Raw genomic sequence first — 16,666 nt, 5'->3', positions numbered from 1 at the left:
AGTTTGGGGTTTAGTGGTGCATGAATCTAATTAGTCTTTATAATAAAAGCCCAGAGTCAGATATCAATGGTGACAGCTGAAAGATCAGAGAAACAGAGCAGCCAACCACCAGAAACTTCTTACCTCTACAAATCCTCAGACTGAATGGGCCAGAGATTCTGTCTCCACCCACCTTATATTCCTGTCTCTACCTCCCTAGTGCTGGGATCAAAGGCCTGCACCACCACCGCCTGGTTCTATTTCTCTTTTAGACTGGTTCAATCTAGTACAGCCCAGGGTGGCCTTGAACTCCTGATCTTCCTGTTTCCTCTTCCCAAGTGCTAGGATTAAAGTTGTATGTCACCCCTGCCTGGCCTCTATGGTTAACTAGTGGCTAGCTCCACCCTCTGATCTCCAGGCAAACTTTGTCAGAACACAAACAAAATATCACACAACATTTCCCCTCCCCTCCCCTGCTACTTTTTTTTGGAGACAGGGTTTCTCTGTGTAGCTCTGACTGTCTTGGAACTCACCTTGTAGACCAGGCTGGCCTCGAACTCACAGAGATCTACCTGCCTCTTCCTCCCAAGTGCTGGGATTAAAGGCATGCACCATCAAAACCTGGCCATTTCCTCCTTTTTGTCTAAACAAAAAGTAAAGGTTTTAACTAACATAGTAAAACTATATACACTAAGTACAATAACTATATACAAAAATATACAGGAAATAATTACATTAACAATGTCTAGTCCATTAACATTTAACAAATTCAGGGAAAATACTCCATTATCTATCCTATCTTGGTGAGTCCAAAGTATTGTACCTAATTCACTTTCTATCCTAACTTGCATTACCAACCCAAAACTATCTTTTTATGTCTCTCAACCTTATACACTTGACAGTTCTTTTGTGAGGTTCATTTCGCAGACTGGCAACAAGGAAAACTATAACTATCTAGTCTTCAACTCCATCAGAGACCTGAGAAGGATCTAATATTACCTGAGTAAACAGGAAGTGCAGAGCAAACAACTTCCAAAATTAAGAAATGACAGAAATAGCTGACTTCCTGGACAGCCACCCAAGGTTCCTCTGCAATGTTGGGGCATCCATCTTCTGCCTACAGGCCTAGCATATCCAACAGACTGTTCTGTGAAACAGGGTTTTTGAAAGACTGTTCTGCTTGTCCCATTTGGACAGTATACTGTCAGCAGTGGAGGCAAGAGCATTTTCTTGCCCAGTGGCTAACTTTTGCCACAAAGAAACTAAACTCCATATGGAGTTTCTTGATGCACATCATCTTATTGAGGTAGATAAATGCGGCCAGGAACAGACATATCTCATTGTCATAAGAAAAGAAAAAAGAACCTTATGTTATCAAGACATCTTAAATGCCATATCCTGTAGATCTCCGAAGTGTTTGAAGATCACTTGCCTATCTGAAATATATCTCTGTCTGATCTTGAAAACATATCAAACATGACTACAATAGTAATAGGTAAGTAACTACTAACCTGCATTTCTTTTTTTTTTTTAAAGATTTATTTATTTATTATGTATACAGTGTTCTGTGTGCACGTATCCCTACAGGCCAGAAGAGGGCACCAGATCTCATTACAGATGGTTGTCAGCCACCATGTGGTTGCTAGGAATTGAACTCAGGACCATTGGAAGAGCAGTTGGTGCTCTTAACCTCTGAGCCATCTCTCCAGCCCCCCTGCATTTCTTTATTATCCTAAATAGTTTGTAATAATAAATTTCAAGGACTAGAAATTTACATAACATTGCTAAATGATCTGTATAGATACAATACCTTGAACAAGAGTAGAATTATATGTACAGTATATTCTAAGAAAAATAATCTTAAATTTGTACCAATATACAAAAATCCATAACAATGTAAAATATTTAAAACTAGTAGTTGCTTTTTTGGTTTAAAAGTAGATTCAATAATCTACCTTTTTATCCTATCATTTCTATAACATGTATACAGTATAACAAAACTAACCTCAAATTTGTATCAATAAACAAAAATTCAAGCCAATGTAAATATTTAAAACTAGTAGTTGCTTTTTAAAAGTAGATTAAATAATCTACCTCTTTATCCTATATCTATACCCCCTTTTTCTTTTTAAAATGAGATCCCTAAATCTAATAGCCTTTGTTTAGTTGTTAAAAAAAAACATTACCAATAACAACGTGTAACCAACCCCCCTGAACAATAACAAATATCTATAACACACTATATGACCAAAACCCACCCAACCCACCTCTTGGGAATGTGGGTGTTGTGTTCTTAAAATTACTTCCTGCTGTCTGGGGGTAACATAATCCTTAGGAAACTCTGAAAAAAAAACTGTAGGGCTGGAGAGATGGCTCAGCCGTTAAAGGCTAGGCTCACAACCAAAAACTGTAATAATTGTCAGGTCCTGGGAGAGCTAGTTGTATCATTTGTGGTCCGGTCTCTGTGTAATGGGAAAGTGCAGGGTTTATCTCAAGTCCTGGCTAGAGTAGTCTGTGAGGCTGGACCATCTCAGTCAGCCACCTTGAAATTGTCCTGAGCAGTTTGTAGTCCAAAGCTGATCTTTAGGTGGTGTTTGTCAGCTTAATGATGTTACTATAGTCCAGGTGGAATCATTGTTGTGTATTGGTAGAAATATTAAGGCAACTCCACGTAGTTAAAAGGGAGATTTATTTTGTGGGGTAACTTACAAGTAAAGTGATAGGTTACAGGGTCCAGGAGAGGTGAAGTGCAGTCCAGTGGTGTTCTCTGGAGAACTCTGCTCAGTCTACCATCCAGCATCCAGGATTACCAGGAACCAAGAGAGCTAGAAATCTGGATCTCAGTTCTTAAGGACTCCCATTATGGCCCCACCTCAGGGGCAGGCCATGGGTAGATGTGACAGTTACTAGAAGCCTCACTGGGGGTAGTACTTCCAGGTCAAAGCTGGAACAGCTACCCACTACACATCTCCCCCTTTTGTCTAAATAAGAAAGTTCTAACCTAATACAAAACTATACACAATAAGAATGATTATCAAATATTGTCCAGGAGGAATAAGGGATAATGACCTAGACAAAATGGAACTACAACCAACACAAACAATATCAAACAAGAGACACATATTAAAATCCAGAGAAGTCTGGAGCATAGGTAAATGGCACATTACAGAGATCATTCCAAAAGGTGTCCTATCCTAAAGAACCTGAATCTAATACTTAATATGTTCTAGCTAAGATACAAGAAGATTGTAACTATAACTGTTAGTCTTCAATCCCATCAAAGACCTGAGAAGGAATATAATAATACCTGAGAAATGGGAGAAGGATGAAAGCAACTTTTGGGAGTCTTTTGAGAGTAGACAGAGACAGCTGGCAGCCTGGACAGTCACCTAAAGTTTCTCAGCATCGCTGGTGCATTCAAATTGGCTACAGGCCTAGAGTATCTGTCAGACCATTTTACTATCAGCAGTCGAGGCAAGGGCAGTTCTTCAACCAGTAGGCCGTTTTGTGTCAAGGCAAAGACAAACTTCCAAACGGAAATGTCTCAGAAGCCCAACATTCTCCTGGGATCAGAATGGTGCTGCCAGGAGCAATTGTGTCTCACGTCAACAGAATTCCAAGTTATCAAAACATTTAAATGCTATATTCCCCAGGTCTATGAAGTGTTTGAAGACTACCTATCCATCTGACACATGTTTCTGTAAGTCTGGAGAACCTAACTAACATAACTATAGAGATGACAAGCATAGGTGACTATAAATCTGTAAGTCTTACCTACCTAGATAACCTAAGGACTAAGGCTTCACGTAAACAGGTTAAACAGTCTGTAAGCAAATGTACAGTAAAAGGACAATGACCTCAAAATTGTGACAATACACAAAATAGCTAAAGCAGTGGTGGAAATGTATAGTACAATATGCAATATGACAATATTTCTAAATATATATCAATATACCAAATATCCTAAACAGAGGTAGACCATACATACAGAATGACAAATATAAGTTTACATTTGTATCAATACATAAAGCATTTCAAATAAAAGTAGAAATATATGTACATTACAACAAATATGGTTCTGTATTTGTATCAATATACAAGAATTCATAACAGTTTGATTATCTAAGGCTGATATTTTACTAGGTTAGTTTACTAGTATATATAATAATATATCTTAATATCCTATACCTATCCATTCCCCTTTTTTTCTTTTCTTAAGAGGAATACTGAGTCCAATGTTTTCTTCCACCCTCAACCCTATAACCATTACCCATAAACCTCAGTAACATGAAACCTTTGGAAAAAAGTGGCATCGTTTTCTTAGAATTGCTTCCTGCTGTTCAAGGGGTGATGGTATCTCTGTGGGGTCCTGTAAGAAAGCTCAGAAAGTTAAGTCTCAGTTAGACTAAATGTAGATTATGCAGCCAGTCTCAGAGTAATGGGTAAGGTTGTCTGAGATCCTGGCTAGAAGTGTAGTATGATGATGAGTACCATAGTATCATTCTGGATTGGGTAGAGTTGTTGTTGTGGGGCCCACCTTTCTTCTGGAGACTTCAGAGATTGCCATTGGAAAAACTTATTTTTTACTGTGAAAAACTTGAACATTATTAATATCAAAGTGGAAAGTATGGATTTGAAGATGACATGATACGTAAAAAAGGATTCTGAGAAATCAAGAGTCAACATGGAAAGAATTAGAACTTGAAGACAATGGTCCCTTTTTATTGTTTTTCTTCTGTCCCACACCAGATAGCTCTTGTGATATGAGACAGAATCTCTGAACCTTTTTCTTTTAGCAATATGCTTGGTTTTAGAGAAGGAGTGAGCCAATTCCAACTCTAAAGCCAGCTTGGTATATAATTGAATCAGAACCACAACTTTTCTAGATTTAAAGAGATATAGATGTTAAGCAGCGAGATTTTACCCTGTGTAGATTGGTAAAACAGATTCTTTCTTTCTGCTGTAGATGTCTGGATATCCAAGGCCTTGTGATTTCTGGAAGATGGATATTTCCATTATCCTAGAAGGACAAAAACAGAACCCTACCCCAACCTTTTTTTGTTAAATTTTTCTTATAACTTGTAGAGATGTCACATTGGTAAATGAGCTTTTACTTCTCCTCAGCAAAGGGTTTCTCCTGTTTGAATTGAAATTTTATTAATTTTGTTGGTATTCATAGCTTCTTCTCCTGCAGAAACAAAAGCAAAACCCCTTCTCCAAGGTAGGACGTATCCTGGTTTCCATTCTGAGGTTAACACATTTTGAAATAAACTGGTTGATTTAGCTCAGAAGTTTTGTCTGTTGTCCAATGTCTCTCCGCAGCTGGTTGTTTCTTTCTCATCAGCATTGAGAAAATTCAAGGTTAATAAAGCACTATGCAAATCTATTTCTAGGAGTCATTGTTACCTGTTGCTGTTTATTTAGCATATCCTTTGAAGTTAGATTGGATCTTTCTATGACTGCTTGGCCTGTGGGATTGTGTGGTATACCTGTAACATGCTTTATATTGTAATAAGCAAAAATCTGTCTCATTTTATTGGAGACATATGCTGGGGCATTGTTTGTCTTAATTTGTACAGGTATTCCCATGATGGCCGTAACTTATAATAGGTATATAATCACAGATTCAGCCTTTTCAGAACTCATAGGAGTTGCCCACTGAATTCCTGAATAGGTGTCAATGGTATGGTGTACATACTTTAATCTTCCAAATTCTGTGAAATGAAACACATCCATCTGCCAAATTTCATTTCTTTGTATACTTTTTGGATTCCTCCCTGCAGTTAATGGAGTTTGGTTATAGAAAGAACAAGTAGGACATTTTTTTTTTACAATATCCTTGGCTGGTTGCCAAGTGATGGAGAAATCCTTCTTCAAACCTTTGCTATTTACATGGTGTTTCTTATAAAATACTGAGGCTTCTAGCATGTTACCTATTAGTAACTGATCAATCTCATCATTACCTTGTGCTAGAAGTCCTGGCAGACCTGTATGGGATCTGATGTGTGTGTGTGTGTGTGTGTGTGTGTGTGTGTGTGTGTGTGTGTGTATATATATATATATATATATATATATATATATATATATATAGAGAGAGAGAGAGAGAGAGAGAGAGAGAGAGATAGGATGTTCCCTATTTCTGATGATTTCCTGAAACTATGAATAATGAAGTTAATTCTGTATTATGAGGAATAAATTCAGCAGTTTCAATATGTAAAACAACTCTCTCTGCATATTGAGAGTCAGTGACTATATTGAGGGGTTCTGTGAAGTCCATCAGTACCATAAGAATGGCATACAGTTCTGCCTTTTGTACAGAGCTGTATGGACTTTGAACTACTTTACTTAAGTCTCCTGATTTGTATCCTCCTTTCCCAGATTTATTTGCATCAGTATAGAATGTGAGGACTCCAGAAATTGGCTTTTGTCATACAATGTGAGTGAGGAAGGACACATTCAGTCATCTTTATGAATTCTATTCTCTTGCTTTTGGGATAACAGTGGTTAATCTCTCCCAAAGAGTTACTGCAGGCTCTCTGCCAGAATTCATAATCTTTCCATAGTGAGGAAATTTTCTCATTAGTTAAAGGTATTACAGTTTCTTCTAGGTCCATTCCTGTCAACTGGCAAAGTCTTAATTTTCCATTTTGAATTAAATTAGAGATATTTTCTATATAAATCGTTAACTTATTTGGTTTATGTGGTAGAAATATCCATTTCAATATAATATTGTCCCTCTGCATCAAAATACCTGTGGGAATGTCTGTAGGGGAATATGACCAGAATGCATTGAAGGTCTGGATTCACACAATCCACATGTGCTTCTCAAATTGTCTTTTCTACTAGAGCTAATTCCTTCTCAGCTTCAGCTGATAATTCTCTTGGACTATTTAATTCTTTGTGTCTTTTAGAGTATTATCCAAATTTTGTAGTCTATCTTTGGGTATTCCCATGATACCCAGTAAGTTGGAAATGCTTCCTAACAATTTTTGAAAATCATTAAGAGTCTGCAATTGATCTCTTCTTAGTTGGACCTTTTGGGATCTAATTTTTTTGTAGCTCTATCTTATATCATAAGTAATTAATAGAGTCTCCTCTTTGTATTTTTTTCAGGAGCAATTTGCAGTCCCCAGCAAGGCAAATTTTTTTTTAACTTCTTCAAGCATGCTTTCTAATGTGCCTAGCTTTGGATCAGCTAATAGGGTATCATCCATAGAATGATAAATTATGGATTGCGTAAACTTCACATGAATTATCTCCAATGGTTTTTGCACAAAGTATTGGCACAGGGTAGGGCTGTTTAACATTCCCCGTGGGAGGACCTTCCATTGATATCTCTTGACTGGCTGGAAATTGTTATACTTAGGTACTGTGAAGGCAAATTTTTCTCTGTCATTTTCTTGTAAAGGTATGGTAAGGAAACAGTCTTTTAAGTCAATAAATATTATAGGCCATTCTTTAGGTAGCAGAGAGGGCAAGGGCATCCCAGTCTGTGGGGAGCCCATGGGCTGAATTACTTTATTAATAGCTCTTAGATCTGTCAGCATTCTCTAATTACCAGACCTTTTTAAAAATAACAAATACAGGAAAATTCCAAGGGCTGGTAGATTCTTCAATGTGTTGAGCATTTAACTGTTCTTGAACCAGCTGTTCTAAATCTTGTAGCTTCTCTTTTGTCAAAGGCCATTGTCCAACCCAGACAGGTTTATTTAGTTAGCCATTTTAAAGGTAAGGCCATTGGTACTTATGAGAGTTCAACAGCAGTTGTGCTCTGTTTATGTACAGCCTGAATGGTTGGTGACTGGGTTTTTTTTTTATAGCATGTTATGATATTATTCCTAGAAACATGCATTGGTCTGTATTCCTTTACTGATAGTGTAGGAATTTTAATCTGGGTATTGCACTGTTGTAACAGATCTCTGCCCCAAAGATTCACTACTACATTTGCTACATATGGCTTCAGCCTTCCTCTCTGTCTTTCTGGCCCTATGCATTCAACCCACCTTGAACTCTGTTTTATCTGAAATAGGGTTTCAATCCCTAAAAATTGGATATCTACCTCTTGAAGAGGCCAATTCGAATGCCATGATTTTGGTGTAATTATAGTCACATCCACACCCATGTCTAACAGGCCCTCCAGAACAAGGCCATTAATTCGAATTTTAAGCTTTGGTCTTTGTTCATTTATGGAAGTCTGCCAAAATATTCATTTTATTGTGTTATTTGGAATTTTTGATTCATCTAACATAGCCGTTCTATTATCCAGTGCAGTATCATTCTTTACATTAGGCATTGGTTTATTTAATTGTGCTGGAGAGAAATTCCTCCACAGTGGCTGGAAATGTTTGGACCATGTTCAATTTTGTGACCTGCAAGAGGCCCCCTGTGGCATTTCCTGCTAGTAAAGGGTTGCCTCATATATCTATTATTGATCTGCACTCATTGGTCTAATGACAGCCTTTGCCATATCTTCTACATAATCCAGAAGGTTGGGGTCTCCTGTTTAGGTTATTTCTAGAAGGAGTATTATGTCTAGGAGTTCCCCATATGCAGTTTTTACTTTTATGACCTGGTGTACCACATTTAAAACATTTGGTACCACAGGGCCTTCTTTCACGTCTGGGATTTGCCTCTCCTCTGCAAGCCTCGTCACTATCATTAAGAGACTCAACACAATTAGTATACTGAATCTATTCTTCCAAAGGCACTGATCTCACCTTTAATGGTGTAAGTATTATTTTTCATTCTGTATTAGCATTGTCAAATGCCAAGGACTCAATTAGTACTTTTCTTAATTCTTTATCTGGCACAGCTTTCGTTATAGCTGTGGTCAGTCTTTGTAAAAAATCAGTGAAAGGTTCTTGTGGTCCCTGGAATATCTTCATGTATATCTCAGTTGGTTTTCCTGGTTCTGGAATTTTTTCCCAATCATTTAGAGCTGCTATATGGCACAGGGATATTGTATGTTCATCATAAGTGGCTTGTACATTCCTGTCAGCAAAATGTCCCTCACCAAGAATTTGATCTTGGGAGATCTCAAAACCTCTGAGTTTACCTTTTTGCTCTAAATTTCTTGCCTCTTCTCTCAACCAGCTTTTCCACTGTAACTGCTGGCTATATTCTAGAATAGCTGAAATTAACTGATGCCAGTCATCTGGAATGATTCTATGTGAGGTAGACCATGAATTTAACATCTGTCTTATATATGTTGAGTGTATCCCATATGTAACTATTGCTTCCTTCATATTTTTAAAAGTCCCTTATTGAAATTGGTTGTAATGTATATGCCATATATGGCTTAGGATGTGTGTCATCTGCTGGTCTCTCATGGATGATGACAGGATAAACCATTGTATGAGAGCCATTTGGAGATGTTACAAGCTGTATGGTCTTGCCCTTCTGCTTATTAGGTCCCTTGTCATGTTTATTGAGAGTTTCTTCTAGGGCTTGCAAATGAGCACCTAGGGTCTGTTCTAGGGAGTGAACTTCCTCTCTTGCAAGGGATTCCAGATTTCTTTTTTTTTTTTTTTTTTTAGGTTTTTCAAGACAGGGTTTCTCTGTGTAGCTTTGCGCCTTTCCTGGGACTCACTTGGTAGCCCAGGCTGGCCTCAAACTCACAGAGATCCGCCTGGCTCTGCTTCCCGAGTGCTGGGATTAAAGGCGTGCACCACCACCACCCGGCCAGGATTCCAGATTTCTTATGGATTCATGCAACTTTTTATGTTCTCCTGAAACACATGACTCCATAGACCTTATCAGCTAATGATAATCTTTCTTCCTTATATAGTGTCTGAGTAGCTACAACTTCACCCTGGAGATTTATTGTTCTGTCCATTAAATATTCATATTTATTATCAATAAAATCAATTTTGGCTATACATTTATTATTAATGGACTAAGGTTCTTGTATTGAGTTAGCAGATTCCAAACTAAGAAGCCAGTTTTATAAATATTCATTACTATCCTATAAATCCTTGTTAGCAGATTCCAGAGAAAGATTCTTTTTATGTAAGCTTTCATTGCTATCTTTTAAAGCCTGTATCAGTCCCAATAATGATTCATCTTTGTTATTATTATTAAACCAGTATTTGGATGCTGTGTGAATTATTACAGTAAATGCCAAAATGGTACAGGCCTGCCTTAGGAAGGTCATGTATTTCCAGGAAAATGTCATTCATCTACAGGCAAAACAGTTTTTAAATTCTTGTGAAGTAATGTTTTCGGCCATATTATAAGAGTTACTCAAAATTTGTTAGTCAGTTTCAAGGTATAAAATTGTCAAGTACTCTTACCCGAAATAAAACACTGGCTTGCTTATCTTACCATACTTTCAATGTTTTCTGGGGTGTAGTAGAACTTTTTGGCCAGCAGGTGCCACTGGTGTAGCTCTTAGACAGGTCCTGCTGAAGGCTCTGGCAGCTGCAGGTGGGAGCGGAGTATGCATGAGGCAGCGTAGGGTGTGTGGGGTTGAGTGGCCTGAGCTCAGGGCACAGAAAGCTCCAGGCCACAAGGATGACGGCCAGAAGCTGCGGCTCCAAGCCCCTCCCAGCGCCTTTGCAGCCACGGAAGCAGCACCCTCAGGGAGCCAGCCAGGGGATTGGTGCAGTGTCTATTTTAACCAGGTGAGGCTGTGGAAGCCTTGGGCTAGGGTGGAGAGCAGCATGCAGGGAAGCGAGGATGCCTCACTCACAGCAGCTTTTCACCAGTCTGGGGCCTAAGCTTGCCCTTGCGGGGGGCGGGGGGGACGACTGAGACTGGACTTAGCTGTTCCCTTTCTTCAGGAATGGAACCGTGGAGGTGCTTCCCTGGTTATATGGAACTCAGCAGGCAGTGCCAGTGCCTGCAAGCTGGGAAGTAGGAAGGAAGGGAAAGGAAGGAATATTACCAGGAGGTTATGGGCTGAATGGGTAAGTGCTTGGTCCCCAGGAGGGGCAGGAATTTTTAAAAACACAGGGAAGTGCGGTAAGTGTGGAAAGCAAGCCATAGCAGCCACAGAGGAGGCTAAGGGTGGAAGCCACCCAGGCCTTTGGAGTTTGCCTCATGTGAGTGCCAGATATTAGTAGAAATATAAGGCAACTCCATGTAGTTAAAAGGGAGGATTGTTTTGGGGAGTAACTTACAAGTAAAGTGATAGGTTACAGGGTCCGGGAGAGGTGAAGTGCAGTCCAGTGGTGTTCTCTGGAGAACTCTGCTCAATCTACCATCCAGCATCCAGGATTACCAGGAACCAAGAGAGCCAGTACATCCATTTCTCAGGTCTTAAGGGCTCCTATCTCGGCCCCGCCTCAGGGGCAGGCCATGGGTAGGTGTGACTGTTACCAGAAGCCTCACTGGGGGTAGTACTTCCAGGTCAAAGCTGGAACAGCTACCCCCTACAGTTGTGGGCTCCCATTATCTTTTTGGAGACTTCAGAGTCATTAGGTCAGATCATTCCTTTACTTGGTAATTTTTCCTTCTCCTTTGGATGCTTATTTGTCCAAAAGTCTTTAAATTCCTCAAAATGGTTCTTTTTATTTTTCTGGAATGACAAAAACAAAACCCTGCTCCAACCCTAACCTTGGGGAGGTTCCCTTTTGGCAAATTATATCTGATCAAATGAAAAGCATTTGTTATTTTTATAAGTTAATTTAGATTGAGTCGTCAGACTGTTTGATGAACTATCACCTCTTCTAATCAAGAGGTCCCTCTTGTTCAAATCTGATCTTTATCAATTTTGATTTATGTTTTCTCCTGAAATTTCTGTTTCATCTTCTAAAGCTGCTCTATCATCCAGAGCAGTATGGTTTTTTACAATTGACATTAGGTCCTTTAATTTCTCTGGGAAGGAGTTTCCCCCATGACAGGAAGTGACAAAGGAGCCTGTTAGAAGCTCCCCCCCCCAAGGCATTCTCCGACCGCAAAGGGTTACCTGTCTATCTTGTTGATCTGTATTCATTGGCCCAACATCTGCCTTGCCACACTCTCTACATATTCGAGAATGGAGTGGCCTTTTGTTTCTAGGAATGCCCTGTTGGATCCATTCCTCTATGGGTGCTGATCTTGCCTTTAAAGGCCTAAATACCCTTTTGCATTGTGAATTAGCATTTTCAAAAGCTAAAGATTCAATTAGTATTTGTCTAACTTCTGAATTTGGTATCATTCTATTTACAGCTAAGGTCAATCTTTGTAAGAAGAAAACAAAACAAACAACAAACAAACAACAACAAAAAACAATGAAGGCTCCTTTTGGGTCCTGAATATCTTTAGTAAATGACTCAGTTTTCTTTCCTACTTCTTCAATTCTGTCTCAAGGATTCAAAGCTGCTGCATGGCATAGAGCCAGGGTGTTGTCATCATATACAGACTGTTTATGTACATCAGCATAATCACCCTCTCCAAGAAGTTGTTCTTGGGAGATTTCCATACCTCTAGCCCTACTTCATTGTTCAATGATCTTAGCTTCATCTTTCCACCAGGTCTTCCATTGTAACTGAGGACCAGGCTCCAATACTGCTGTAATCAAGTCTCTCCAGGTTTGTGGGACAATTCTGTTACTAGTTGACTATGAATTTAATATCTGCTTCACAAAAGGTGAATGCATATCATATGAAACTATTGCTTTCTTAAATCTCCTTAAATCTAACATTTCCACAAGAATCCAGTTAACTCTTATATAGCCTTGGGATATCTGTTATTTGGCAGTTCCTGTAAGGTGTCTGGGTAAATTAAGGTTAGTTGTTTGATAACCTTGGGCTGTTCCTCTCTAACTTTATAATGTAATGGTGAGATTGGTTCTTCTTTAAATTCCTGTCTGGGTCTGAATATCTCTATGATCCATTTTAATAAGTTTTTCAAAGACCTGTATCTTGGTATTCACATCAACCAACTTTTTTAGAGATAAACCAAGAAATATCAGACCGACAATAAAGATTATCAAAATGACAATAAACATGTCAATCCCGGTTAAGTTGAATATCCCTTCATTTAATTGTTCCTTTTTTAAACCATGCATTGCATAATCATAAAGAGATGATTCTTACTCCCTCCATTGTAATAGTATTTCCCTTTTTCTTGTTTTTTGGGGATTTTTTTTTCCTCTGTGTAGTTTTGGTGCCTGTCCTGGAGCTCGCTCTGTAGACCAGACTCAAACTTACAGAGATCCGCTTGGCTCTGCCTCCCAAGTGCTGGGATTAAAGACATGCACCACCACCACTTGGCTATTTTCCATTTTTAATGTGGGAAAAGAATTCTCTTTTAACTAATTTCCCACTTTAAGAATTACCAATTGTCTCACCAAATCTGCTGATAATGACGGTGAAGATGATGGTGAAGTGTAAGCCTGACTGCTGCTGTGTAGAAGAGTAGAAGCCAGAGTGGGAGTCAAGGCAGCTTCCCTAGTGTGGCAGCAACCCAAGGAGGGGGTCCAGGGAAAACCCACAACCCACCGGGAGAGAGGAAGCCAAAGAGCTAGCCATCTGGAGGGGGACGGGGAGGGGGCAATTCAAAGGAGCCCTAGTGCCTGTGGAGTTTGCTGTAGAGAGGCTGCAACAGAAAAACCCCAAATTCACTCAGAGGGCTTGAGGAAAAAGAAAGGAAAACCTAGCCGGTGAGGCAGTGATTCCAGCAGGAGCCTCTGCATGGAGCTCCAGTGTGTGCCAGTGGCTGCAAAGCCACAGCAAGTGCCTTTTTTGAGAATAAGTGCCCCAAAAGTTGGACACTAGATGGAGCACAATTCTAATTAATCTTATTAAATAAAAACCCGGAGTCAGATATTAAGGTGAAAGCTGAAACATCAGAGAAACTGAGCAGCCAGCCACCAGAGACTTCTTAACCTCTACAAAATCTCAGACCAAATAGGACATGTTGTCTCTATGAATACTCAAGACTGAATGGTTCGGAGATCCTGTCTCCACCTCCCTAGTGCTGGGTTCAAAGGTGTGCAGCACCACCACCAGCTCTGTTTCTCTCTCTTTTTTTTTTTCCTTAAAGATTTATTTATGGGGCTGGAAAGATGACTCAGAGGTTAAGAGCACTGACTGATCTTCCAGAGGTCCTGAGTTCAATTCCTGGCACCCACATGTGAACCCACATGGTTCACAGCCATCTATAATGAGATCTGGTGCCCTCTTCTGGTTTGCAAGGTTACATCAAGGCAGAATGTTGTATACATAATAAATAAATAAATCTTTTTAAAAAAGATTTATTTATTATGTACACTGTGTTCTGCCTGCATGCCAGAAGAGGGCACTGGATCTCATTATAGATGGTTGTGAGTCACCATGTAGTTGCTGGGAATTAGTGCACTTAAGCTCTGAGCCATCTCTCCAGCCCTGCTGTTTCTCTTTTAGACTGGATCAATCTTGTATAGCCCAGGGTGGCCTTGAACTCCTGATCTTCCTGTTTCCTCTTCCCAAGTGCTAGGATTAAAGGTATGAGCCACCACTACCTGGCCTCTATGGTTAACTAGTGGCTACCTCTGCCCTCTGATCTTCAGGCCAGCTTTATTTGTCAGAACACACACAAAAATATCATACAACAGTTTAGAATTGAACCTCATCTCCCAAACATCTCATCATGCATGTGCAAATTTTCTAAAATTCAGATAAAAAGTTCAATGTATGTTCTTACTTCAGGTAGATCTAAGTGCTATGAGAAAAACAGACAAACCAGAGGGCAGAGAGGAGGCATCTGGGCTTCAGCCAGTCATGAAGCTGGTGTGTCAGCAACAGCCCAGATGCACCAAGGTCAAACAACGAAATACATGGGGACTGGATACCATAGGTGTCCCAACAGTGTGGCCTGCCCAACGCTAAAACTCTTGTCCAAAAATCAAAGGGTGGAGACATGATCAGACCTGCTTTTTTGTTTTTAAGACAGGGCTTTGGGGACCAGAGAGATGGCTCAATAGTTGAGAGCTGGTACTGCTCTTACAGAGGACCCCAGTTCAATTCCCAGCCCACACATGGGGCAGGTTTCAGCTGCCTACAACTCCAGTTCCTGGGGGATCTGATGCTTCTGGCCTCTGTGGGCACCTGCATTCACATAAGCATGCACACATACACAATAATAATAATAATAACAATTTTAAAAGTGGATTATGTAACAATAATTAAAGAGGTCATGAATTTGATATGGAGGAGGGACAGGAGAGGAGTTGCAGGGGGAGAAAGAAACATGGTGATGTAGATGCAGCACTCATGTATGCTAAAACTTTGGAGGCATAGAGAGTCATGCCTTTATGATCTATATGAGTTCAAGGCCCAACATCTATGTAGCAAGTTCCAGGTGAGCCAAGGCTACAAAGAAAGACCTTGTCTCAAAAAACAATGATGAAGGAGCTGTACATGTGCAGCTCAGGGTCTTGCGTCTTACATCATCTGGGGTGCTGGCGATTACATACCCACCTTAAAAGCCGGATGCAGACCCCCACCCTCTCTCTCTGTTCCCTCTCTGCTCCCTCCTCCCAGGCCTGGCTCTCCTCTCTTTCTGTACCCCTGCTTTGCCTCCTAATAAAGCTCTGGAAACTAGGACTGGGCTCTGTCGTGACCATGACCTTTCCACGTGGTAACCAGCACCGCAACCAGTGCCATTTATCATCCTTCCATTGGTGCTGTGACTCGAATGGGAAATTCTGCTCACACAGCATCCAGGGCTGAGCGTTGTCAGAAACTGATACCAAGGACCTGCGACTGCCCAATCCGCTGTCTCGTTTGCCCAGCCACTGGATCCACACACCACACCCGCCAACCAGATTGGTGAGTTTTTCCCCTTTCTGACCCCCGCCATTTCCCATGACTGCAGCCTGAGCTATATTCTTCACACCGGATACCCAGGGGGTCCTTGGCTGCATACTATGACACATTCAATCTTGACAAAGTATTGGATGCTGTCTGGGCCCCCAGGGGTACTCTGGTACATATGCTCAGCCCTTACCCTTATCGTGACAACGGTTTGGGTAATTTGTGCTGTTAATGCTGGTCCACAGACTGCCTATTCTCAAGGACGCTTGAAATAGGAGCCTGGGATCACGTTTGTTATTTTAACTTTTTATTTTTCTCTCTTGGCACTGCAGCCATGGGACAGGGCCTTCCTTCTCATGGTTCCATTCCTCCTCTGGCAAATGCCTTAAATATCCCCAGATACCAGTAAATTTGCCTGTTTCCACCCCAATATTTCACGGGAATTATCTAACTTCGGCCAGTGAACAGGCAAATGAAAAGTTACCTTATTCCCAAGCTTACTACTGAAACTGAACCCTTCTCCTTCTCCATTTCTGATTCTTTCCCTGCCATGTACAACCACTTCTGTCTGACTTCTGCTTTCCGCTCTCCAGTATTGGGCAGGCTTTAACTCACCTTAACTCCTCCCACTCATTCTCAAGCTGCCCTGAGAAGCACAGATGGGTCTGAAAGCAGGGTAGGATCCAGGTAAATAAGTTTACCGTAATCAGGATGGCTCTTTAGCCAGAGACCAGTTTACATCCTACCTCCTGGCGGGTCTTCCAAAAGCTGTCCTCAAGCTAGCAGACCTCAAAAAAACTCAAGACACAGAGTAAAATCTGTCTCTTGTCCCCCAGACCTCCCCAACATAACTTAAAACTTAAGCATCTGCAGAGCAAGGCTCCTGACCCCACAGGCAGAAGTTTCAGCTGTGGCATTTAAGGTGTACAAGGAGAGAAAAAAAGCCCAAGAACAGAATTGCCAAGTGC

General features: G+C 40.4%; 2 long non-coding RNA genes across 2 annotated transcripts; one reads left to right on the top strand and one right to left on the bottom strand.

Annotated features, from left to right (window-relative positions):
- Positions 1-513: 513 nt before the first annotated feature.
- Positions 514-5,972, bottom strand: LOC131925351 (uncharacterized). Its single transcript, XR_009383228.1, has 3 exons — positions 3,287-5,972; positions 2,247-2,320; positions 514-622 (listed from the first exon to the last, which is right to left on the bottom strand). It is a non-coding gene; the product is annotated as an uncharacterized LOC131925351 (long non-coding RNA).
- LOC131925344 (uncharacterized) lies at positions 3,629-15,708 on the top strand. The gene is made up of 3 exons (XR_009383226.1): positions 3,629-3,679; positions 12,435-12,491; positions 15,602-15,708. It is a non-coding gene; the product is annotated as an uncharacterized LOC131925344 (long non-coding RNA).
- Positions 15,709-16,666: the final 958 nt, after the last annotated feature.

This window comes from Peromyscus eremicus, chromosome 1 (assembly GCF_949786415.1).
Source record: "Peromyscus eremicus chromosome 1, PerEre_H2_v1, whole genome shotgun sequence".
Taxonomy (NCBI): Eukaryota; Metazoa; Chordata; class Mammalia; order Rodentia; family Cricetidae; genus Peromyscus; species Peromyscus eremicus.
This window is presented reverse-complemented; position numbering and strand designations above follow the sequence as displayed.